General features: G+C 41.9%; 1 pseudogene; it reads left to right on the top strand.

Annotated features, from left to right (window-relative positions):
• Window positions 1–13,967, top strand: part of LOC122124526 — a 55,349-nt pseudogene extending 41,382 nt beyond the window's left edge.
• Window positions 13,968–27,607: the final 13,640 nt, after the last annotated feature.

Genomic DNA, 27,607 nt, shown 5'->3' on the forward strand with positions numbered 1-27,607 from the left:
CCTTTGCTAATGCCAGGTCTTAGACATGTGTTATACTACAGTGACTCTGCTGTCTACTACCACAAAGGCATGTAAGAGAGAGAAACTTGAAACAGTTGCTGACGTCACCAAGATCATCCTAAGGAAGAACTTCGTAGACATTATCATCTGATTGTGTGTGGGGTCTGGGGTGGGGGGGGTGTATGTGTGGACACTAGAGATTCAACTTTGGGTCTGGACAGTGCCCCTGATCCTCTTTTGCTCAAGGCTTGTACTATAGCTCTTAAGCCACAGCTCCACTTTCAGCTTTTTTGATATTTTATTGAAGTCTCACAAGTATTTACTTACAAGATAAACTTTAATTATGAGGTGATATGATTTTAAGGATGATATACTACTATGCAAATGCAATAAATAAAAATAGGAGGTAAAAAGACACTCTAAGGACTATATAGGAAGTTTTATGAAAGCCATGAAAGTATATCTTAAAAAAGTGTTATTAGTGACTTAAACAGCAGTGCTAAATTTTTTGTCCTGTATAAATGAATGAAGTCAGTTATTTCTGTTTAAATGTATAATGTTATTTTTCTCTTTTTACTGTTTGTAATCCATACTATTAATATTAATAGGTATAGGAGACTCAAGCTGAGCTGTTGAACCTGGAAAAGGTTTGAGAGGTTGGAACATCACCTGAATAGTACTCAGAAAGCTGAGAGCTGACTATGCAAAGGTTAAAACACAGCTCTGTGAAGTAAGCCAGGACCAAAGAAATATAAGTCCCATGGTTTCCCTTATTTGAAATAACTAGTATATGTCTGAGACAAACAGAAACTGTCAGACAAGTTGATGTTAGGTGAAATGAACCCCAAGATAAGGATTCAAATGTTTTTTTTTTCTTTCTTGAGATTGTTTCCAACATATTTATAAAATGATTTCTTTGTTGCTTTGTATGTACCTCCCCATGGAATTAGCCCTGCTTTCACTGTAGTTGATGTTGGTATAATTTGTGGAAAGGAAGGAAAAAAAACAAATTGTTTAAATAGGGATACTGGTGGACCCATTGCATGAATGATATGTACAACACGTTATGTCGAAAAGCGAACTTTACAACTTTGAGGGGGAGGTAGGAAGAGCTGGAGGGAGGGGTGGGGGGCGCGACATGGGGAGGGATGGGAGATGGGAAGGGATAGGAAGGGAAAACAAAGGAGGAGGCAGCAATGCTTGATAAGAAATGTACTCATTATCTTGTCCATGCAATTGTAACTCCTCTGGATGGTATTTTCACAATAAAAAAAAAAAAAACAAATATATAAATAGGGTTACAGGTGACCCCATTAAAACAATGAAATGTATAAGATGTTATGTTGAAAAATGAACTTTACAACTTCGGTAGGGGGTGGGGGTAAGGAAGGGGGGTTGAGAGGGGAAGGGATGGTAAGGGGAAACAAAGGAGGAGGCAACAATGCTTGATAAGAAATGTACTCACTATCTTGTCAATGTAATTGTAACTCCTCTGTATGGTATTTTCACAATTTAAAAAAAAAGCACAGCTGTGGAGAGTGTTAAGCTATTGCCCCCTTCCATAGTGCTTTAAAGGCCTTGAAGCCTGGGAGGTAAAAGAATTGACAACTTAACCTAGGATGCTAGATAAAATAGACCAAATGCCTGGATTTTCTCTAGGTTGCATTCTCCTTTCTCAAAACAAAAAGGGAACCAGTGTTTCTCACTCACTGTGGTGGTTCTGATTGCAATATAGAAGCTTCATTTTTGCATGTATACATGGTAACCTTCCCAGTGTGAATCCAAATAAATATGATTGCTTGTATGACCTGGGTCCCAAGTGCCAGTAAGCCTTGGGACCCCAGGTCCTCATTGATTTTTTTTTTCTTTTTCTCTATACCTGTCCGTGTATTTTCTAATTTTCTTCAGCTTGGTATCCTATTGCACTGCCTTGGGTTGCAATTAGCAACAAATATGAATATTCTTGAGTTGTAAAACATAAAGGACTTACAAACTTTCTTATCCCAGATGGCTTCAAACCACAATCCTCAGAACTAAGCCTTCTGAGTAGGATTACAGGCATAAGCCACTGGCAACCAGCATGCATCTGAAGACTTGATGTCAGTGAGATCTTTCTTGGGGAATGTCTGCACATCTCAGTCCTCCTCAGCTCTGTTCCTTCCTGTTACCCAAACAGAGTCAACACTTTCACTCCTTTATGTTCAAAATCCTTGAGGTTAGTGAACTGACTTGCCTGCCATGTACCTCCTTTCTATAAATACAATAGTGGGTTTTACTCCTTACCATCGATTAACTAAATTAACTGGGATCCACACAGAGGTGACATGTCCTTTTCTGGATTGCACACCGTACACCTATGTTTTACTTTATCTAATAAAGTTAACATAACTTACCTTGTTTGAGGGTTCTTAGTTCCCATATTTCTTCCTTCTCATCCCTCTTTCCCTTGCACAAAGGGAAGAACCATTTGGAATTGTGAAGAGTGAGTTTTTAGTCATTTTCTGAAAAGCTTTGCCAATGGATCCTGATTTCCAAGTCCTGAGTAACTGGCCTGTAAAGCCTTGTTCTTTAATCTCTCCTCTGCTGACACAAATGACCATATATATCTAAAAAAGGCTTTGGGAAATGAGTTCAGGTTATCAGTTAGGAATCCTTATTACCTGGTCACTGTGCATAAGTTGTTTTTGTTTTTTTGTTTTGTTTTGTTTGAATAGTGTACAATTAGTACCAGAATTAGACTTCCAAGTATTTTTTTTTAATTCAAAGCTAGCAGGCTCTCTTATTTGAACCACAGATCAACTTCTGCCCCACACTCTTTATCTTCTGGTGGTAAATAGGACAGAAGTTTCCCACAGGAAGCCAAGGGCACTACACAGTATCCTCAAACCTGAGGACTGTGGTTCACAGCCAGCCTGGGCAGGAAAATCAATGAGCCTCCTATTCCCAACTAATCAGCAAAAAGAAGTGGAACTGTGGCTGAAGTGGTAGAGCAGCAACCTTGAGCATAAAAAAAGCTAAGAAAAAGCTAAGAAAAAAAGTTTTAAAAAAGGTAAGTGAAAAACAGATCTAGCACTAAGACAACCACAAAATAAATTTTTTTAAAAAGTGCAAGAGAGCACAAAGAGTCTTAAAAATGATAAAAATTAACAAGAAACTGGTGGCTCACACTTGAAATTCTAGCTACTCAAAACACTGAAATTGAGCATTACTATTCCAAGCCAACCAGGACAGGAAAGCCCATTGTGTGTGTGTGTGTGTGTGTGTGTGTGTGTGTGTGTGTGTATGAGTGTGTGTGTGTTCCTTTCTGGGATATGATCTACAAGTTTTTGCTTGACCATTTCCAATCTTTTGGAGGTTAATTTGAGATAAGAGTCTCATGAACTTTCCTTGTCTCCTGACAATGAACCGCAATCAGTATAAGTCAGGACCTTGTGGGAGTGTCTATACTTACCTCCTACTAACCACCAAAACCAAAAAATGAACCAAATTGCAACTGTTACTAAAGTTTTAGAGCATTCTATCCTTCAGCAGGATTGGTGAGGCCCTAAAAACAAGACAGAGAACCAACAAATAAATAAATGTATTTGAAGAAGAAAAGAGCCAATTAGTTTTTTATAATATAGACTCATATCTTTAATCCAAGCTGAAATGTAAAGATCACAGTTCGAATCCAGCCTGGGCAGGAAAGTCCAACTAACTTCTTTTTGAGTGTGCTAGACATGGGCTTGAACTTGAGCATTTTTACTCAAGTTTAAAAATACTACTTCCTGTATCATGTGCTGAATTGGAGATGAGACTGATGGACTTTCTAGCCCAGGCTGGCTTTAATCTGTAATCCTTAGATTTTAGGATACTGTGTAGTGCCTTGGTTCCCATGGGACTCTTATTTACTATTAACCACTAAAAGAAAAATAGAGGCGGAAGTTGAGCTGAGGCTCAAGTAGTAGAGCCTGCTAGCTTTGAAATGAAAAACAAAATACCCAAAACAAAACAAAACAACCCTCAGCGAGAGTCACTAGGCCTTGAATTCAAGCCTCCTCCCCCCCCCAAAAAAAAGACCTCAGGAGTTGAGTTTTTGTTCCTGCTAGCTTTGAGCAAAAAACAAAAGGCCAAAAATCTCATGGACAGTGAAGTAGTGTGGCCTAAATATAGAGCCTGCTAGTTTTGATCTAAAAAAAACAAGCCAGGTGCCTCTGGCTCATGCCTGTAATCCTTGCTACTCAGGAAGCTTGGATCTGAGAATCACATTTGGAAGCCAGCCTCGGCTAAAAGGTCCCCTGGTGACTGTTTTTTCCAACTAAGTAGAAGTGGCACTATGTCTGAAAATAGTAGTGTGCCTGCTGTGTCCCTGATGGACAGTTCCTAGGCATTGAGTTCAAGCCCCAAAACTGACAATATCAATAAATTAATTAATTAAATACTGAGCATAAATGAGTAGGCCCTAATAATAAAGGACATGAACTTTGAAAAAGGGGGAAGGGACAATCAAATAAATGAAAAGGTGGAAAGGGAGCATATTAAGGCCTTCTAAATCAAAACTGTAATTCTACCTGCTCAGATTACTGAAAACTGAGGACTTTGGTTCAAGCCAGCCCAGGCAGGAAAGTACAGGAGACATATTTTACTGTGTTCAGTATGGGGGCTTGAACTTGCTATGTTTTGCTCATGGCTACAGGTCTACTTCTTCCAACCTCTAGGTGGTTATTAGAGATAATTGTCTCATTGACTTTCTTGCCCAAGACTGGCATTGAAACATGATTCTCAGATTTCAGTCCTTTCTGTAATGCTCTTGACTTTCTATTGATATTCTAATCTCCTATTAACCACAAAAAAATGCAAAAGTTGAGCTGTGGCTCAAGTAGTGAAACCAGCTACTATTAAGGTAAAAATAAATAAACCTCAAGGAAAGTCATCATGACTTAATTTCAAGACCTAAGAACCACCACTCAATTAAAAAAAAATAGAACCTCAGTCACTGTGACCTGAGTTTAAGCCCTAGAAAAAGAGCTGCAAAAAAGAAAAACAGCCTGTAGTTTACCTGTGGTCAAAGTTGTAGGTCATGTTAGTTTCAAGGGAAACAAAAAATCAGCATAATAGCTAGTGCCTAATAACAAATGCCAAAAAAAAAGAAATAATAAATAACTGAAAAGGTGAAAGAAGAGGTAATTAAAGATTTGTAAATGTTGACTCACACTTATAATTCTGAATGCTAAGGAAACAGAAATCTGTAGGTCATGGTTCAAAGCCATACTGGACAGGAAAGTCCATGAAACTTGCTTCAGTGTGTTCAGTCGAGGGACTTAAAATTGAAGTGTTTTGCTCAAGGCTACAGCTCTACTATCTTCCACCTATTAGGTTGACTGGAGATAATAGGCTCATTGACTTTCCTGCCCAGGCTGACTTTGAACTCTGATCCTCAGATTTCAAGCCTCTCTGTACTGCCCTGGACTACCCGTGGAATTCTTGCCTCATATTAATCACTTAAAAAAGGCAGAAGTTTAGCTGTGGCTCAAGTAGTAGAGCCATCTACCCTTCAGTTAACTAAGTAAATCAATAAAACCTCAGAAAGAGAGGAGAGGAATGAGAGTGAAAGACAGAACGTCTTACAATAAGCAAAAGGAAAGAAATGTATATATCACCTGGAAGAAATAATTGTATTGTCAAAGCTTATAGAATTGTATTGTCAAAGCTTATAGAATTCACAAACTTTATCGACCATAATAATGACAATTTGCATTGTGAAGGTTAAAGTACGTTTGTGACTTCAACTAAATATCACTATTCCACAATATTCTGAAATAAGAGAAATTTAGGTAATCACCTAATCTCAATAATAGTAAAAATCTCAGAAAGAGTCACCAGGCCTTAATTTCAAGCCCTAACACCAACGTGCCTAACTCCAGCCAAACACACACACACACACACACACACACACACACACACACACACACACACACACACACACAGAGCAGGAGCTGAGTTCTCACTCTTGGAGCAGAAGCCAAATGAAACAAAAAGTAGACTCTAGTAGACCTATGGCTTAAGTAATAAAGCAAGCTGCTTTTAAGAGAAAAGAAAAGAAAACTTGAGTATGAAGGCAAGGCCCTAAGCCCCTGACTCTTCCCAGAATGGAAATCAGTCATGGAATCCAACAGAACGTGCCCCTTCAGTTCTAGGCCCTCCTATCAAAAATAGATGGTAGGCTTGTTCTTGGCTTCTGGCACAAGTACCTTGTGTAGAGGAAGCCCCTCCTCTTGCTTCCTGGATCCCAGGGTTCAGCCTCTCTTGTGAGTCAGGGTGGGAGGTGGATGGCAGTGTGGCAAGAGGTTCCAAATAGAGTGGCAGCTGTGCTAATTGACTTGAGGCTGACAGCTGGATGCCAGGGCTAAGTGATAACAGGTAGCTATCTCTGACTACCCAGCAGTAGGCAGACTGAGTTGGAGCACCTGCTGGCTCTGCCTATCAAGTCCACCCCATCTCCTCTGCCCCATAGCAACCAGAGGTTTAAATGGGGATCTGAGTTGGCTCTGTCAGATTCCTGCTCCCCAGCCCTACCTGTTTTCCTCGGTGTACACCACTGCTGAGGACACGCATCCAACTGCTTTGCAGCCCGACACCGTGAGGGAGATCGTGTACATACAGGCAAGCCACTGTGGCAACCAGATTGGCTCAAAGGGGAGCATGACACTGGCCTAGGATCCTAGTCTCAAATTTAGGGGGATAAGGAGGAAGAGGACGGGGTTGGAGGGTGCAGGTGGTGGTGGTCATGTCTAGGCTGAGGTAGGTGGGGCTCCATAGTAGTCCCTAACCTCCTAGAAATCAAGTCCCCCAGATAGTTTCCCCAATTTCCCTAATTTGTGTGGCCCAGGTGGGTGTGGTTTTTTAAGCAAGGCTGGGGTGGTTTCAAATCCCTTGCATGTCTTAGTCTTACCTGAGACTCAAGTCATTGTACTTAGTTTCCTGGGAATAGACTAATGCATTTTTGGTCTGATTTGAAAGAAAGGAGTGCAGTGTCTTTGAGCTGACAGATACAGAGGATTCCCTTTTTGTCAACTGATGAGTATTCGATAATTGAGAACAGTTCATCAACCTTAATGCAAATTTCTCTGAGTTTTCATGCCCTATCTCAGTTCCCTTAAGTTGGGTGTTTTCTAAATCCGTGGTTGTCGGTGTATGCTCTGAGGACCCTTGGGGTTCTGGAGACCCTTCTAGCTGAGTCTTCAAGTTACTGCTTTGGCAATTTCATGTCCATATAAGGCCAGGTTCTCATCATAGAATCCAAACAGAATATGGTATCCCGTAAGATAGAATAAACATAGGAGAACCCAGATGTCTTCTATTCAGCCAGATAGCAAAGAGATTAACAAAACTAAAATACCATCAATTTTTGTGCTTTTTTTAATTTAAAAAATTAATTTTTTTACAAAAATATTTGTGTCAACAGGACTTGGATTTCTTATAGTTATTTTAAAATCCATTGTTTGGACAGTTAACATTCTAGGCCATAATACACTTCTAGTTCCATCTCAGTTTTGGGAAATGCTAAGCGATGAGCACAACATTGACTGCACTGGCAACTATTATGTAGACAGCAGCTTACAGCTGCAGAGAATCGAGGTATATTACAACGAGGCAGCTAGTGAGTGTCTCCTGTCTGGCTTCCAATACTGTGGCAGAATAGGTCCCTGGGGAATACTAATGACAAGGAAGGAGTTCCTGCCTTTCTTAGGGTGGTATTGTAGTTCGAATTTGGGGCCTCAATCTTGTAAGTCAAGTGCTGTATCCACCTGAGCCCCTCCACCATATATTTTGTTTTAATTTTTGAGTATACACTTGTGAATTTCCTCAGGAAAGCCTTTTACTGAATTCCCCTTACCTGTACTTGCTGACTAGCCACACCTGGATTTTTTTTTTTTTGTCATGGGGCTTCAACTCTGGGCATAGGCATTGTCCTTCATCTCTTCAATCTTTCTTTTCCTTTTATTACCAGGGGTTCCTTTTTTTAGAACTCTCTGGGCTTCTGGGATAACTCCTACTAGCTTAGTTTAATTCATTAATTCTGCTTGTTGTAACATATTTGGAAATTTTAAGTTTTTATGTTTACTATGCGTGAGCCGCAAAACCGCTTGTGAAGTTGTAGGAGTTTTTGGAGGCAGCGTCACATCAGATGATTGATTGGGGCATCGCCCACATTTAATCTTTGGTCCTAGTCTTTATTATTTAGAGAAGTCATCTCTATTGGACTGGAAAGAAACAACATGCTCTGTTCACGGATCAATAGAAAAATAGCCAAAATGAGAATAAAAGCAATGAATGTACAGCCAAGAAGAATATAGTAAGAATAAAGGCAGAGGCTATAAAGGTGCAGCCAAGTGTATGGGAAGCCTTAAACAACACCCCCTTCCTGCAGGTATGCTTCCTTAAAGCTCTTTGTCTAAGGCTATCTCATGCAGACTCCACAGGAGGTGGCATGACACCAACTATTTCAGGTAGTTTCTTGGAAATGAGAGTCTCCCAGAATTTCCTGCCCCAGCTGGCTTCAATCTGTGATCCTAAGATCTCAGACTTTTGAGTAGCTAGAATTTCACCCTTCAGCAACCAGAGCCCAGTTGCATTGCCCTCTTTAAAATACAGATTAAATTTCTAAAAAAAAATTTTGAAATTGAAAATTTTAAAATTTTAAAGAGGGATGTTCAGTCACTAATATATATGTGAATAGTCCAAATCATAAAGCATAAATAAAGTGTCTCACCCTGAAATCTATAACACTTCTGGACTTCAGCATTTTGAATATGAATACTTAGCCAACAATAAATTCTTTTTAAGGTTTTTAAAGTAAAAAACATTGTTGTGATGTAGAAAAACCCAATAATAATGTGTAAACACTGCTTTTAAGTGATATATATTGTCTTTCCTAATACAAACAACCTTACTGAAGTCTACAGAGTAGATTGTCAGTTTTTGTAACTGTCAATGTGAAATTCATTTAATTTTATATAAAGAGTTTCCATTCTACATCATTGTATACAAACAGAATCGTAGATAATTGGTTTTCCTGTGTAATAAACCAATGAAAAAGTGCAAGCAAAAGGACAGAGCTATTTAATGTATTTGAGTTTTATAGATCTACATTTGGGGATGTCCTCACCTTCGTATTTTGTGGTGATATTGCTTAAGTAAGATATAAGACTTTAATCTTGTGGTTCCTTGGTTGAGAGTCGTTGTGTGGAATTGTGTCACTGCTATGAACAGTATTTTATGTTGTGTCTTTATTAGATCCTGTATATCAGGCAGGATGGCCAGTTTTCTTCATGTCATTGTTTAGGAAGGGGGCAGTCTCAAACTCATGTTTATATCATTTTAACTGATATCCCTTTTGAAAAATCAGGTTAAATGGCAAATTGCAAGTAATTGCCCAAGGTTGCTCTGAGTATTTGAATACAGGGAAATGTGCTATTTGATAACAATTATTGAAAAATTATAACACAAGAAATATGAATTTTATGTATTTTCCCCAGGAAAGCATTATACTTGAATTTCCCCTACATCTACTTGCTGAAGAGCCACACCTGGCTCTTTTGTTTTATTTGTTTGTTTTTTTGTCGGCAGTGGCACTTAAACTCTGGGCCTATGCACTGTGCCCCAACTCTTCTGTTCAAGACAAGCAGCCCTACCACTTAAGCCACAGTGCCATTTCTGGTTTTCTATCAGTTTATTGGAGATAAGAGTCTCACAGACTTTCCTGCCCAGGCTGGCTTTGAACAGTGATGATCTCCAACTCCATAGTTGCTAAGATTATAGGCATGAGCCACTGGTGCTCTGCACCTAGCTACTTTTAATTGGGGAAGGGAAGGGATAGTGGGAGAACAACAAAGGAGTGGGTAACAATGTTCGACAATAAATGTTCTCATTTCCTTACTCATGTAACTGTAACTCCTCTATACAGCACCTTTACAATAAAAATAAAATTAACAAAAAAGAGAAAGCTTCTTGCTGATAGGCAATGATGACTCACACCAATAATCCTAGCTACTCAGGAGGCTGAGAAATGAGAATCATCGTTCAAATCCAGCCTGGGCAGGAAAGTTCCTGAGAACCTTATCTACAACAAACAACTCAGAAAACTGAAAGTTGGACTGTGGCTCAAGTGATAGAGTGCTAGCCTTGAGCTGAAGAGCTGAGGGACAGTGCCCAGGCCCAGAGTTCAAGCCCCACTATGAACAACAACAACAAAAAAAAGGTGTTGTCATCTTTCTTTTGCCCCATTAGACTCAAAGCCTGATGCTCATCTTTGCCTCCTGAGTAGCTGAGATTTCAGCCACCATGCCCAAAGCAAAGGAATAAAATGCATGGAAATAGACAACTGCAAACGTCCTTAAAGTTGCTGAAGCCTCTTGCATGGTGATTCATTCTCAAGATATCTTTTCTGTTTCCATGTCTGAAATGCTGTAATTTCTATAATGAATGCTGAGAGCCACTTAGAATCATAAGCTCTGCTCCTAAGTTCCTTGTCAAGTATAGGCCCAAGTCAACTCTTGTTCCCACAGGCAACAAATATGTTCCTCGGGCCATCATGGTGGACCTAGAGCCTGGCACCTTAGACTTAGTAGGATCAGAACCATAGAGTTTCAGACCAGACACTTCATATTTAGTACGTCAGCATGGTCCATAGAAGATGGCTAACAGGCACCCCTCCTTCGTAACATCCAGACACTCCAGTTCCCAGAGCTGAGCTGAGCCTTTATTCATCTAGATATCATCCTCACCTAACCCACCTATTTCAGTCCACGGGAGTCATGTCCCTGTCCACTCAATCAGCACAGATAAATACCAGTCTGCAAACAGCCTCTGAAGGGAACGAACAGCGAGCAGGGAATGCCTCCAACAAGGTTTCAGCGCTGCTGGCCCTTTCAAATACCTGGCAATAACAGGGAACCATTTCAGGACACCAGAAATCAAAGCACAGCTATGTGTGAGCAAGGTGCAGACAAGTGCCTGCAGCTTAGCTTCCCTCTGACCATTCTGTTCTCCTGTTCCTCCTGTGAAAGTAAGTACTTTTCCAGTATTGAGGCAGGCTCTGTTCATTTTTTTTGGTCGGTCGTGGGGCTTGAACTCTGGGCCTGAGCACTGTACCTCAGCTCTTCAGCTCAAGGCAAGCACTCTATCGCTTGAACCACAGCATCCCTTCTGGCTTTTTCTGTTTATGTGGTGTTGAGGAATCGATCCCAGGGCCTTGTGCATGTGAGGCAAGCACTCTACCACTAAGACCCCTTCCCATCACCAGGCTCTGTTCATTTTTAGAAGTACGTGGTTTGGGTTAAAATGTATCTTCCTCCACATTGTCTTTACTTTCTTTAGAACCTGGTTGATTTGTAGGGTCCCAGATACATTGAAAACATTTCCTGGGGGCTAGGAAGGTGGCTCAGCAGTACCGTGCTTGCCTTGCATGCATGAGGCCCTGGGTTCGATTCCTCAGCACCATATAATCAGGAAAAAAAGCCAGAAGTGGTGCTGTGGCTTAAGTGGTAGTGCACTAGCCTTGAGCTGAAGAGCTGAGGGACAGCGCCCAGGCCCAGAGTTCAGGCCCACGACTGGACCCCAAAAAAGAAAACATTTCCTTTATTTCACCAGTGTATCTAAAATAATAGCCAAAGTTGCTCAGAGGAGCCTATAGTCTTCACAATGCATATAGCAAAGTCATTATTCCTGGAGTATGTGTCTCATCATGTCTTTGTGTCTGATAGGCCAGAACAGAGCAGGCAATAACTGGGCCAAGGGCCACTACACAGAGGGAACCGAGCTGGTGGAGTCAGTGCTGGAAGTGGTGAGCAGAAAGGTGTGTCTGTCTCCAGGGTTTCTAGCTGGCCTACTCCCTGGGAGGTGGCACCAGGTCAGGCATGGGCACCCTGATTCTCAACAAGATCCGAGAGGAGTTCCCAGACAGCATCATGAACACCTTCAGTGTCATGCCCTTGCCCAAGATGTTGGACACTGGCACCTTAGACTCAGTGAGATTGGAACCATTTGGCCAGAGTTTCAGACCAGACAACTTCATATTTGATATGTCATCATAGTCCATGGGAGATGGCTAACGGGCACCCCTCCTCCCTAACATCCAGACACTCTAGTTCCCAGTGCTGGGCTGAGCCTTTATCCACCTAACCCTATCATCCTCACCTAACCCTACAACACCATCTTGTCTGTCCACCAGTTGGTGGAAAATGCAGATGAAACGTTATGCATTGACAACAAGGTCCTGTATGACATCTGCTTTTGCACTCTGAAGCTGCCCATACCCACCTATGGAGACCTGAACCACCTGGTGTTGGCTACCATGATCAAGGTCATCACCTGTCTGCGCTTCCCTGCCCAGCTGAATGCAGACCTGCGCAAGCTGGCTGTGAACAAGGTGTCCTTGCCCTGCCTGTGCTTCTTCATGCCTGGCCTTGCACCCCTGACTAGCCGTGCCAGCCAGCAGTACAATGCCCTCTCAGTGCCCAAGCTCACCCAGCAGATGTTTACACCAAGAACACGATGGTCACCTGTGATCCCCGCCATGGCTTCTACCTGACAGCGGCTGCCATCTTCCGAGGCCGCATGTCCATGAAGGAGGTGGATGAGCAGATGCTCAACTTGCAGAACAAGAACAGCAGCTACTTTGCAGAATGGATCCCCAACAACGTGAAGACACTTGTGTGTGACATCCCCACATATGGCCTCACGATGTTGGCCACATTCATTGGCAACAACATGACCATCCAGGAACCCTTCAAGCACACCTCAGAGCAGTTCAGTGCCATGTTGCAGCACAAGGCATTCTTGCACTGGTATACAGGTAAGGGCATGGATGAGATGGAGTTCACTGAGGTTGAAAGCAACATCAATGACCCGGTGTCCAAGTACCAGCAAATCAAAGATGCCACTGCTGATGAACAGGGGGAATTTGAAGAAGTCTTGTGGAAGAAGAGGTTTAAGACTTCCCATTGCTAGCAGTGCAACAGGAATGCCAGAGCCTGCCTACTGCTTCTCAAATAAATGGTGCTTTCCTGAGCTACTGTTGTCCTGCAGTGGGACCTTGCTATGTATCATCATGCTCAGCCTTCTCTGTCAGGAACTCACTGACAGTGAATGTAAAAATGCAGATTTCTTTTAAATATGATTGTTTTAAAACCCTATTTGTATAAATAAAGAAGTATACATTTTATACCCTGAGCCCTTATTCTTCTTTAGAATCCTTTTTATTCTTTCAGTGTATTTGAAATATAAATTTGGCCAGAAGGATTTAATCTTAGCAATATAGGACTGGTGATCAAGAGGAGTATTAAATTCATGGTTTTTCTGCTATTTTGAAGAGGAGGATGACAAGTGCCAATGTTGTTGTTTTTCCCCCTGGCCCAGTTTTATAGTTTTCAATCTCTCAAAAGCATGCAAGTAGCAAAAAAGCAGTTTGAAGAGAAAGAAAACTAGATCCAGATGCTACTTCTCCTTCAGACAACCACAGGTTCTTGTCTCATGTCCCATCAGAGGGATTTCAGTCACATTCCCCAGAAACAGTATCAGGAACACTGATCCCTGTGTTTAGAGTTCAGTTGGCAATGAAGCAGCACTCACAGGATGAGTGCAAGTTCCTGGTTGCCAGGGTAGTTTCTCAAGGTGTCTGGCAGCTTTAAGTACAGAAGTGATTCTAGCTGTTTGAGGGAGTGAGAGGCTGAGAAGCTGACCAATCCCATAGTGTATCAAGAACTGCTTGACACAGTACTTCCAAGTCAAACAGAGGAGGGGAGACATGGCCTCTCCCAATGACCCATTCTCATGTTCATTTTTCCAGCAGTCAAAGCTGTCTGAGGCCCACAGGGTGTTGTAAGGATATAAGGGATGGATGGATCTAGCCTGTTGGGTATGTTTACTTTACATGAGTGAAACAGAAATCTCAATTGCTTAGAACCTACAATGGCCAGGAAGAGGGTGAACACTTCTGTTTTCACTGGAGGCCAAATCAGTCACTGGTTCTTTTTGCCAGAATCTTTCACTCTTCTTTCAGTGAGGCTCCAGGCAGGTTGTCTGTGCCAAGCATTCCTCCATGGCCACCAATAACCTGTAAGAGTACCTTTTTCTTCAGAAACAGGGCTATGGGAATACTGCAACTTATAGAAAGCTCTAAGGAAAAGGTACTTCTGGGTGAGGTGCAAGTACCTTGTTGCTAGTAAAGTTGGGAGATGGTAACTTCCGTAAGTTTTCCTCTACCAGCCCTGAGGTTGGGGTAGGGTGGGGAGGGGTGGGATAGAGATCTTTAAGCCAAGCTGGTCTCACTCATTAGAAAGTAAACTGTCCCAGAGAGTGATCTGTGACTAGAAGCAGGTTATTTTGTGTCCTTGCCCCAGGGAGATCAAAGTGCAAATAGCTTCCATTGTGGGAGTCCTAGGGAGTAAGTGTTGATACCCCTGGGTCTCTTGTCCTAGAACTTACCAGGTTGGATGAACCCAAATCTTCTAAGGCTGCTGGGTCAGAACTGAAGGCAGGCCTGGCCAAGGCACTCTCATTCCTCAGTGGGTTAAGGATTGAGGCCAAGCTGTGATGGAGGCACCACCCATCCTATCTACCAGTGTTTGACTAAGAACATTTTTGTTTTCTCTTAAGTACCCATTTATGAATCTTTTCATGAGTCTTTTCTGGTGGCTTTGGCTTATTTCTTTACACTTTTGAAGAAGTAGTTCTTGGTTCATAATTAATGACTCATGCCTCACTCCTTAGAAAACTCCTGTTGATAATTTTACCAGTAGACCACCATGTATTTCTCAGGCATGACTTTTGTTTTCTCCTAGCCAGAGCTCTGCATTCATTGCCACACAAGCTAATGTGGAGGTGATTCCTATAGATCGGTGAATTTTTGTCCAATTGCTAAGTGCAGCATCTCCCTTATTCTCATGTACCTTAGTAATTGTATCAAATACTTAATAGAGTTCTTGACAAGTTTGATAAACAAAGTTCAGAGGTGAAGATGCAGCTCAGTAGTAGAGTACATCCCTGGCATGCACATGACTCTCAGTTCAGTCCCCAGCACCAAAAGGAGGAAAGGCAACAAATGTTAGGCTCAGGAGAGGATACATTAGGACTCATAGAACAGCAGCACCTAGATTGGCAATGAGGAGTTGTGAAATGAGGGAACATTGGTAGAATATTTGTAGGGGGAAAGAAGAGAGCCCCTTGATGTGTGTACCCTTTTAGAAAGCAGAGGTAAAAACAGGGAATAAACCTCTGGTAGTCAGCCTAGGCCATGGAAGGAAGAAGCCATGACATGTATGTTACTCTATTGGGACCAGAGTGTAAAGTGGCACCATCATACCAGGCCATGGCCCAACAAGAACAGGTTTGTCAGAAACACATTCTTGCATTGGAGAGATGTCTTTTGACCACTTTGGCCATGTTAATATTTCCTTATGCTGTTTCTTTTTCCTTCTAACTTGTCATACCTATAGCAGATCCTGTCCAGGAGACCCATTCTCTCTAATCTTATTCTCTAAGTCTCCCAGATTATAGCTCCATATATCCTAGACCAAAAAAGTAGGGGGTAGATACTCTGTCAGACATAGATTGAAACTGAAAGCTATTTTTGAAGTAGACTTTGACAAGGTTCAGGTATTGACAGTCTTGTGTTGATATGTGCTGTGATTGCAACCAGCTTCTGGTCTAATTCTGAGATGACAGTGGGAGAGAAATGGTGATAGGACATCATGGACCACTATGGATTCAAAACCTTCGCAGGTACATCTCCATTCACGGATGTGCTATCAGCCAACATACAGATGTCTGTTAAAGGGATGATGGCCGGGAAAAGGAAATTTATTGGCCACAGATGAGACCAGCCTTTTGACAAGTGGTTGCCTTTCAGTGTGAGGCAAATAATGCCTACCTATACAGAGATATTTTTCAGGAAGCAAGATGATTCACTCACATCTTCTTATCCACAAAATAATCTGAGAATAACTCTGGAAGACCAGAGGTGAGAGTCATGTGCTTTGTGTTTCTACACGACTACTTTGCTTCATGGCTCTTTATGCTCTTCTGAAACCTCCTTCTGAGCTGGCCCACAATGTGCCCAGGAGGCAGGAATCAAAGGGGACTTGGAAGCTTGGCTGCTGATCACTCTGGCCACACTGACTTGGGGCTGTAGGCATGTGCTGCGAATCTGCTCCATTCTAATGGTATGGGCTCCAGTGGGAGCTTTGGTTCTTACCAGGAGAAGGTAACAGTGCCTCTATTTTTGAGCCATCTCCCAGGTCAGGATGTCTTTATCTGCAGAGGCTGGAGCTTTGCCATATCTCTCATCATGACAGGTTTTTTTCTTTCGACTTTTTCTTCTTCCTTTCTTTCTTTCTTTCTTTCTTTCTTTCTTTCTTTCTTTCTTTCTTTCTTTCTTTCTTTCTTTCTTTCTTTCTTTCTTTCTTTCTTTCTCTCTCTCTCTCTTTCTCTCTTTCCTTTTTCCCTTTCTTTCTTTTACTTTTTTTTCCTTTATTTTGTCGGTCATGGGACTTGAACTTTAGGCCTAGGGGCTGTCTCTCTGTTCTTCAGCTCAAGTCTAGCTCTCTATCACTTGAGCCACAGTGCCACTTCCAGTTTTCTGGTGGTTTCTTGGAGATAAGTGTCTCAAGGCCTTTCCTGCCCAAGCTGGTTTTTTACTGGCATACTATATCTCTGCCTCCTGAGTAGCTAGGTTTACAGTCAAGGGCCACTGGTGCCCAGTTTGACAGGTTAATTATTTGCTAAACATAACAATGGCCACATTCTGTCCTGGGAGAAGTTTCCCCATCATCCTACAACACTGATGGTCTTAGTGTTGTGGCAGAGCACATAGCAAGGGGGCTTTCTATGCAATACCTGAAAAGGCAGCTTGCAAAGGCCAAGGAGATTGTTGTTGGAGAGATTGTTGTTCAAAAGCCCCTAGTGCTAGGAAGACTCTAGAAATGCATACATCTCAACTTGCACTGGGCATTTCCAAATTTTAAGTTCTAGTGTTGTTTCTTTTCCTTTGTACACAGCTTGAGTAGGTTGTTCCAGACAAGGAAAGCTACCTACAGAAGGTCTGTGTGCTAGCTACACTCATACAGAACTAGTTCAGGGCTTGATTTTTGGTACATTTTTAGACTGCAATCTGTTCACTGGTGAGGTTTTTTAATGTTTCCAAGATCATTTTAAATGATTTTGTGCCCTCTCACCATATCACTTAGGTTTCTATCCTAAGCTAAATCAGCAACAACAATAACAAAAACAACAACAGAAGACTGGACTCACTTGTAAAGTAGTTAAAAGTGCCACCTGCTGTTCAAACTGCAGAAATACCCATTTCTTGTAACCTTCAGAGAAACAAAGGCTTTCTTCTTCTTCTTCTTCTTCTTCTTCTTCTTCTTCTTCTTCTTCTTCTTCTTCTTCTTCTTCTTCTTCTTCTTCTTCTTCTTCTTCTTCTTCTTCTTCTTCTTCTTCTTCTTCTTCTTCTTCTTCTTCTTCTTCTTCTTCTTCTTCTTCTTCTTCTTCTTCTTCTTCTTCTTCTTCTTCTTCTTCTTCTTCTTCTTCTTCTTCTTCTTCTTCTTCTCCTTCTTCTCCTTCTTCTCCTTCTTCTCCTTCTTCTCCTTCTTCTCCTTCTTCTTCTTATTCTTCTCATTCTTCTCATTCTTCTTCTTCTTATTATTATTGTGAAAATACCGTACAGATGGGTCTTTCTTTTCCTATGATATTCCTCTTGTTTCATAGTTACAGTGTATTTTGTCCCCAGCACAAATGTCTCTCCTTCCAGAAAATAAGCAATGTACAGACTGTTTATTGCTGTTCTATGCAAAGCAAAGCACATCAGTCTGGGCATGAGTTTTCTGTAGTCTAGTTTGTCGACTAGTAAAATGCTTATAGTAGTCTGTACCCAAATTCCTTAAACTTTTTGAGGCAAAGATCTTCATTGTCGTAAATATTCAGAATGGAAGAGAGAATGGAGATCAACTAACATGTTACATCGTCAATTGTCCAGGGCTGCTATTTCCACGATTGGACTTGATGATACCCAGTTTGCAGATTCATTGTCATGAAATGGCCCTTACATCATTGATAAAACTGAGTATCTTGGGTTCCTTTTATAGCATTGGACTTTTGATGTCTGTATACTATGTGTCTGAAGGACCCAAGAGCAAGCTTATCTCCACAGAAGTGAGGTCTCCTCTCATGATAGAGTGAGATAATGTGGGGACTTTCCAAAGGAAGAGGCTATTACTCAGCACTCCTATCTTACAGGATTTGGAGAGAGAACAAAACAAACCCATAAACTGGCCCTAGAACTTGACCTCTTCCTACTCATTCCTTTCTTCTTCAGATAATAAAGCTGAGTAAGCTGAGGAAGGAAGCACACTACCTCCTAATTCAAATTTTGTTGCCTGGTTTCCCCAGACAATTCCTACACCATTCCATGAGTGTTTGACCTAACATCTGATCTTGTCAAGTGTCTTCTCAGAAGGAATTCTATTGAATAATAATGTCTTCAAAAACTAACTTTGTGGAAAATCTTTCCTTCCCTTCCATATCTAAGACAGCCTTTAACTCAGTTCACAGATGATCCAATGGGAACAAATACAAATTGTGTATGCTGCATTGTACACCTCTTAATGTTTATGGGCTTTCATTTTAAGTTTTAAAGGATAAGTATAAAAACCAGGAGCCTGCTGGTTCATGCCTGTAATCCTAGCTACTCAGGGGGCTGAAATCTGAGGATTGCAGTTTGAAGCCAGCTGAGACAAGAAAGTCCATGAGACTCTTATCTCCAATAAACTACTAAGAAAAAGCTGGAAGTGGTGTTGGGATTTAGTTTGTAGAACACTAGCCTTGAGCACAAAGAGGCTCAAAGACAGTGCACAGGCCCTATGTTCAAGCCCCATGGCTAGCAAACACAACCACATGTATACTTACTTAACAAAACTGTACACATTTCCTCTTTAGGTCCATCATGATCTCTTACCACTAGCCACACTGCCGCTGGACTTTTGTAGTACATGATCGTACAGCTTTGTGGACCAGAGAGATCTCTCCTGACAGGTCATTTCTACAAAGATTTGGTGGGTGGCTGTGTTTCAACAAACTGAGTTTCTGTTCAACTCATGATTACAAATGAGTTTACACATCATCATTGCACCCTTCCTCTGAGCAGGGCTGCTGGTGAATTTAGCATGGACCTCTGAAATAGAGACATAATTTCATTTGCCATTATTACCATTCCAGGCAAAAATTGAAATTCCAGTTATAAAACAATATATCAATCCTATTGAAATCCTGGTATTGATTTTCCTCAAAGACTTTGAAACCAGAATTTTTTTTTAATCTTGAAAATGTAGTACAGAGGGGTTACAATTACATGAGCAAGGTAATGAGTACATTTCTTTTTGGGGGGTTGGGGAGTCCGGTCGTGGGCCTGAGCTCTGGGCCTGGTCACTGTCCCTCAGCTCTTCACCTCAAGGCTAGCGCTCAACCTCTTGAGCCACAGCACCACTTCCAGCTTTTTATTTCTGCTTCTGTGGTGCTGAGGAATCAAACCCAGGGCCTCATGCATGCAAGGCAAGCACTGTACCACTGAGCCACCTTCCCAGCCCAAATGAGTACATTTCTTATCAAGCATTGTTCCCTCCTCCCTTGTTTCCCCTTACCATCCCTTCCCATCTCCCTCCCCATACCACACCAGAGTTGTAAAGTTCATTTTTTGACATAACATCTTGTACGTCTCATTGTTGCAATGGGTCCACCTGTATCCCTGTTTAAACAATTTGTTTTTTCCCTTCCCCTCCACAAATTATAGCAACATCAAATACAGTGAAAACAGGGTTTATACTGAGGAGAAGGGACATAAAAAACCACAAACAATCATCTTATAAATATGTTTAAAACAATAGCAAGAAAGAAAAGAAATGTGAGTCCTTATCTTGGGGTTCATTTCACCTAACATCAACTCCTCTGAACATTTCTGCTTGTCTCAGACATACACTAGTCATTGCAAATAAGGGAAACCATGGGACCTGTGTTTCTTTGGGCTTGAGATGAGAATTTTTTATATATGTACAAATATATCATGGGAGAAGCATGGAATCGTGGACAGTTTTTGATTCTTATGTGTTCATGTACCACAGCTTTATCATTAAACTCCATTGTGAGCTTTCGAATAATGCCTTGGGCCATCTCATTTAGAAACCTTAGATATTAGTGCAGCTTGTTCTTTTAAAGGATCAATTCTTGCATAATGCAAAACATTACTTACCTTGGGGGCAATTGGCAAGGCTGAGATGAGGTCGGCCTCACCTAACAGACTACACCTCACACCAATTGCTGGAATCTGCATCTGCAAGCCCTGTTCTCCTGTGTTCCTTACAAACCTCCCAACCTCCCTCCTTACAATATAATCTAGCTGGAAGCATTGACTCACACTTGTAATTCTAGCTACTCAAAAGTCTGAGATACATCCAGAGGATTTGTGTTAAGACCAGATCAATTAGAAAAGTCTGTTAAAATTGAGCCTCTAATGATTAGTACAAACAGAACTGAAAGTGTGATTCAAGTAGCCAAGTGCCAGCCAACTAAGCAGAAGACCCTGAGTTCAACTGCAGGACTTGCAGAGGGGGGGGGAGGAAGGGGGGAGGGGAGATGCAGCACTATATTCCATCTGATAGTATTCAGAGGATGAGGAACTAGTAGGAAGTGCTTCAATAGCTGTTGTCAGTCAAGCCCTGGCTTAGAACTCTGTATATGAAAAGTTGTAGTTATTGTTCAATGGTCAGGCTCAAACTACCTATAAAGAATAACTTTATATGTATGTAGGTATAAGTTTATGCTTTGATCTACTGTGTGAAATCAGAGCAAGAAACTACCTCTGAAAACAGAATCAGCTGTATGGTAGGGAGGAAGAAGCAGATTCCCTATATAGTATAGCATCAACCTCCCTGGAACTACAGAGCCTATAAAACAAATTCCAGCACAGCATTGGCTGTGTTTTATGGCAAGTTCTTGTCCCCTGCAAAGGCCACCCTCTCCCATTTCTGCTTTGCTCTCCAATTTCCTGTGGCAGTAGCATCCACCAATACATAATGGGATACAGGCATTGAGATGCTTGCTGATCTTTCTTTCCAACCTTATGTCTTAAATTAGCTTATCTCCATGTCCATAAGTTAATTTAGTCCAGTTTATAAGACCTTAGAAAATACGTGTTTCCAATTCAATGTGTAAAGTCTCCTTGCAGGGGCAGGTTATATCCCTTGGTCAATAACCCTTCAGTCAGTACCAGACAATCTTAGTGCCAAGTTCACTCTGAATTTTCCTTTTTCTTGGATACAAGAACTCCCTAAAAAAAAAAAAAAAAAAGAACTCCCTAAAATCAGTATGATCTTTGGGTCTTCAAAGAGAAAAAGTTGGAAATGCTATATGCAATAGTCAGAGTGGCCAAGAGCCACTGTAAATACGAAAGCCGTTCTGGCTATGTCACCTACAATCGGTGGCAGCAGCCACAACTGTGTAATATCCAGGCTGTAGGTAAGCCTTTACAACCTGCAGCAGGTAGATCCACAGTCTACCTTTTCTGGGAGGAGGCTTTTTAAGAAATCTATTTTTATGATTTGCACAGTTTCTGCTTGGCAACTTCCAATCTAGAATATATTTTTGTCATCTGCTCACATATGCAATGTTTTTACTTGTTCCCTGTGTATTCTTTTTAACTTTAGAAACTTAGTGAATACTTTCATCCAGTCTAAGAAGCCTAATTTTGTAGCAGTAAAGGGCCCAGCCATTGGACTAGAAGCATCCATATTGTCTCTTTGTGATGTGGTTTGGACCAAGGAAAAGGCTTGGTTCCAAACACTCTGTACCCCCGTAGGACAGGATTCAGATGGCTGCTCTACTGGTATCTTTCCCAAGGATATAGGAGGCACATCTGTGAGTACCTTGGTTAAAAACTTATTTTAGACAATGTCCTAAGAACCTGTGCTTTGGGTGTTGTTCCACTCAGGGTATCTTGTGTGTTCTCTGGGGACATTTCATCAAACCTACTTGGTTCATGTAGGCCTTTCCTCCCATGAGGAGCCTCCAGATTTACCTAAATCACACTGATACTCAGTTTTCAATCAAGAATTTTCTTTTACTTCACTTTAAAAGCTGCCCTTTTAAAGTGGCAGTGGGAGACCATGCACTAGTTGCTCACACACACCTGTAATACAAGCCTTTTGGGAGGCTGATACCAGAATTGCAGTTTGAAGCCAGTGTAGGCAGAGAAACCCAAGAGATTCTTATTGCAATTAGCCTGGAAAAAGCCACTAGGGATCAGTGGCTGGAATGGTAGAGTGCCAGCTTTGAACAAAAAGAGCCAGGTTAAGAGCCAAAGGCCCTGAGTTCAATCCTATTATACACAATGTCCCCCACACCCGTACCCACACACCTTCCCCAACAAACACACAAGAGCAATTAGGGAGCAAACTTGCACAAATAAAAGAAGCGGGGAGAGGGGTTCAGTATAATTTTGTGGTTCATTTTTTTCACTATTTAAATTGGTCCATTCATGATGAGAGATTGTGTTTGTGTTTTCTCAATTACATATACCTTGTTCCTTAGTTCTAGAGACAGACTGAGAGTGTTGGCAGAGAGGTGAATGCACAGAGATTGAATTCTGTTGAAGGGAGGGACTGGATGTCAGATTGGATAGGGGACAACTGCAACTCCTCCAGCTCCACCACTGAGTGTCCCATAGTTTGACCTGGCCAATTGGCATGATGCTGTCTTTGTACCCATCAGTGTGGGGAGTGCAGGAAGACCATTGTGTCATGGAAAATGACTGTAGCTGAGGGAATTGCGGAAGGAACTGACAGCCCACAGCTGAAATAACAGGATCTCCCTTTGGGGTTCACAGCTAAGTTTACCTCCTCATGTAGAAATATCTAGTATCCAAGGGTATCACTTCCTTGGGGAGCCTACAATGAGGGGAGATAGTACAATTTCAGGCAATCTTGGGAGCAATTAGAGTACAGTGAAAAAGAAAATGCATGACTCCTCTCTGAAATTCCAGAGGGTAAGAGTAACTGAGGAGAGCAAGCTGTCAGTCACTGCTGAGTTGGTAGGGTTGAGAAGGAAGGCACATTGGAGCTGGAAGTCACATGTGTAATCCTAACTATTTAAGATGCTGAGATTTGGATGATCATTATTCAGGGCCAGCCCAGGCCAAAAACTGGGTGACATCTCCTCTTAAGCTAGCAATGAATATCAACTTCACTACAACAGGAAGCTTAAAATAGGTGAGTCCAGGCCCAGGCATGTACCTGGATAGGAAGCAAGACCATAACTAAAAAATGACCAGCACAAAATAGGCATATAGCTCACCTACCTAGCAAGTACAGTACTCTGAGTTCTAACACGAGTACCATGAACAAGGATAAGCATGGTGACCTCGGTGCCCCAGTGTGATTCACTGAGATGGCTGCAGCATCTGTTGCTCTGTAGACTCCTGCCAAAGAGGAACAGTCCGTCGACATCCCTCAATCTATGTCTACCAAGACAGCAAATGCTGAGCAGAACCCCTCACAATGGCCAAGGATGGAGGTTTGGTTGGAACTTTGGCCCCTCAAAGGGGAGGAGAGCAATGATCTGCAGGACCAGATGGACTCCTGAGTGAGAGAAGGGCAGAAGGAGGCAATGTTGAGGTTGGTATGGGGTTTGTGTTTAATGACTAATATGGCTTCAGTGGAAATGTTCTGACTTTGAATAATATGTTTTATGACATGTGAATCAAGGGAGAGCTAGGGCAGTGAGGGAAACACACTTGTGTAAATTTTCCATAGGTTGAAACTTACTCTAAAGTCTAAGTTGTTTTTGAAAACTGAAATGTGGAGAAGTTGATAAAAGAGCACAGCTCCCCAGTACTGGCACTGTTGTCTGTAGATTTACCTGCCCTATCCATCCCTCTACTGGTGGGTACTTGACCCCAGGGTGCCTCATACCCCATCCCAGTGTGCTGCTCAATCCAGAACAGCTGCTGTTGGGCAGGGAGGATCAGGAAGCCCTGATGCACTCATGTGCCAACAGTGCCTCCTTCCCTTGGAGGCACAACACAATCCAGAGCTCTGCATCACCCTATCATTGCTATGAATTGGAGCCTCCAACACTTGGGCTTTGCCTGCATTATTCCCCCACACTTCCAGACCAGCCTTTTGGGGACTTCTGAGACCTGGAGAATACGAAAGGGAGGCCTGGAGGCAGCATCTATTCCCATTGGAGCACTGAGTTTGCCACAAGGACCTAACAGGCTGAGAATCTTGGAAATGAACAGTGCAGGGTGGCTAAACCTTGATACTCTCTGCTAACATGTAGGCATTTACTGACATTTATATTCTAGCCCTCTGTGTCCACCAAACCATGGCCATTTGTGGTGTGTGTGTATGTCTGATAAGTCAGAAAGTGATTGGCTAGCAAACAAGAATGACCAGTGCTAATGGGTTCACATGGTTGACTGTATTGGCCCTTTATGAGAGATCTCTGGTAGATCTGAATGTGATGTTGCAGTTGACAATTCTTTCCATCAACTCATCCCTCTATTTATCATTCAATTCACATCCTACTCCCTACTTTTCCAGCTCTCTGACCAGCAGTCCAGGTTAACACTCAGTATTGTTCAGCCCTAATACTTTGACATCAAGTAGATGACCAGTGCAGTCCCATTTGGGGTTATTTTCCTCTTCTTGCCACTATAGGATGATACTGTAAGGAAGTGGTCAGTCCCCTCCTTGGCTTGCATACCCACACTGTCTGACCACAACCAATCCATTTCTATAAGCTCATAAGTTCTTAGTAAGTATGAAGGTGTCTTCTCAGAAATTGCATGCTACGTTTTAGGCTCCTGTCTTTCTTCACCTGTAGCCTAGCATACCTTCCTTGGGCAGATTACTGAGTTTTTCTGAAACTTCGCCAGCAATTTGAGAAGAGTAAGGGTTGGACTCAGGTCTCAGCCTCCTACTTTCCTGATATCCAGGAGTCCCATAAGTACAAGAGGGTATTCTGCCCTCACCTTGGAGGTCCATGTTTAGCACATGATGGTATCGGGTCAGGTCCCATAGTGCTCCACCTGGCATTGAAATGCTGTTTTGTCCATTTTACTATGCTGTGTCCACCTATCCCTACCTGATTAAGGGTAGATCTTTAAGCTCATTGTGAGTTATTACTGAAGAAGGTGACTTGCTAACAATTAAATGCTAATTCTACCACTAAAGAATCTTTATTTCCAGGAAACTGTTAAGATCATTGTAAACAATAATCTGGGGGAATGTGTGGAGGTGCAATGGTATGGGAGGATGAGGGTCAACTAGAGGAAAGACTAAGTAAATATGGATAGGTAAACACCATCTAACCAAATGGCATTTTGGAAGTGGAATCTTTGTACTGAATGTTTTAGTGGTAGAATTCTTGATGGTTCATTGTGTTTGGAAAGATTCAAATTGGTTTGAAGTCTCTGCAACATAAGCACGTGCAACTTAATATTATCAGTGTACACAACAAGTGCATGAGTATGTGAAGTTGTACACATACACACTCATACACAAAGTTGGAATTGAAGAAATGTTATTAGTACAGACCTGGGACTAAAGGGCCTGTGCTACCAGCAGCCCAAGGTGACCTACACTATGATAGCTCTTGCTCAGATTGTATGCTCACCGTAAGCCATACTTCCAGCCCTTCTTTTGTGATTATTTTGAAGGTGGGATCTCAAGACTTTTCTGCTTAGGCTGGTCTAGGAGCCACCATCCTCCAGATTTAAGCCTACTTATTAGCTAAGATCACAGGTGTGAGCCACCAATCCTGGCCCACTGCTTGTGTGTTTAAGTGGAAAATAGTTAACAGCCTTGAATCAGCCATGTCATTCACACTCTTGGCAAAATTCAGGAACTCCTTTTATTGTCTTGCACATCCAGTCATTTGGAAAAGTGAAAAGCACAAGTCAGGAAAGACTCCCTAGTAACAAACAGATGTGTATGGAGCTAGCTGGGAAGAAGGAAGATGGACCACCATGACAGTGTGCTGGCTAGAGACAGATGGCTCCAGTTAGACCAGGTGGAGAGAACCAGATAAGGGCGTGAATAGAATGTAAATGGAAGAGAGCGATGTTAGAGCTATTGGCTGACTTTCAAAGGGAAGAAAACAAAAAGAAGTAATGAGGCTAGTCATGGTGGTACATGCCTATGATCTGCATACACAGGGAGCTTAGCCCAAAGTCCTACTTAGATTAGACCCTATCTCAAAAAAGAGAAGAGAAGTTACTGAGAAAACAGAGTGGAACCACTATCACTGAGTTCTCTGGACCTCAACATGTTGGCATATACTATTGAGAATATATTTCTATTGGCTAGCTGGACTAGGCTGTGGCTTCCCTACTGTATGTTGAGAAAGAAAATGATGCTCTAAAATGGGAAAATTCAGTGGTCCTAGGGCCCTTCTCCTTTATCCATTCTCACTTGTCTGCCTTGAAGAACTGACTTAATATAAAGAACAAGGTTTAGTGAGATTTCTGATAAGTGTTTACTTATAGTAGATCCTTTTCCCCCAAGGAGAGGCTGCTTAGTCAACCTGTGGATTAGCAGAACATTCCACACTCTTCAGATGCTCATGACCTGTCCAAGACTGTGCTCAAATGCCAGCCTCACTTAGGGTGATGTTCAGAACCTTGCAAGGCTTTCTGCTGAGGAACAGGTCCCCTGCCACTGTGTTCATCTTTTTTGACTCTCTTGAAGGGTGGTGAGTCAGCCATACCTGTGCCCTCCAGCATTTGCTCGTGTGCTCTGTGCACTGCGTGGAAGTAAAAAAGCAGTGGAAACTGTAGTGTCCTCTGGGCACTTTTCATAAAGATTTCATCTCTTGAGAAGGGAGACTCTATCCACTGCTTGTTTACCTGAAGCCCAGAATCTCTGGGTCTGGTTTTCAGCACTGCCAGGGAAACACAGAAGGAAGTCATCATTTCAACCCATTCTCCCCTCTTCACCCTGCATGAGCATCTGGGAGCCTGTTGCTGGAATGGTAAATCCAGACACTTTCCTCTGAAACCAAAATGAAAACCTGGGACAAAATTAAAGTCAGTGTAAAGTGAATAAGCATGTATCGATGTATACACTATTACATATTGTAAAAACAAAAGAATGTCCACTTCCTTCATGCAGTCATTCGAAGTCATGTGTCAGACTCACTCAGCATGGCAATAATTTTGGGAACATCAAAGTCCTGGCTGCTTTGTCTCTTATAGTTATATCCACATGGTGAAATGTGATATCCAGCAGTAATAGCTCAGCCATTAGAACATGGGCTCTGTGTCTCAGGAACAAGTCACTTTTTGTAACTCAGAGAGGAAAAGAAACCCCAGACAGCCATTCTATGCCTGGCTGACTTCCATAAGATTAACAATTACTTGGCCTTATTTATGGCTCATTTTCTGCATATGAAGAGTTCACACATGGGAGTTGGCTTTAGAGGACAGAGTGCAGATAAAGGAAGTTAAAACAATAATCTCAAACACAAAGTAGACCTTTTCTAGTTCACATTTTTGGAGTCCATATGATTCTGAAAGAGGTTA

This window comes from Dipodomys spectabilis, unplaced genomic scaffold, assembly GCF_019054845.1.
Source record: "Dipodomys spectabilis isolate Male_0828 unplaced genomic scaffold, ASM1905484v1 ptg000239l, whole genome shotgun sequence".
Classification (NCBI taxonomy): domain Eukaryota; kingdom Metazoa; phylum Chordata; class Mammalia; order Rodentia; family Heteromyidae; genus Dipodomys; species Dipodomys spectabilis.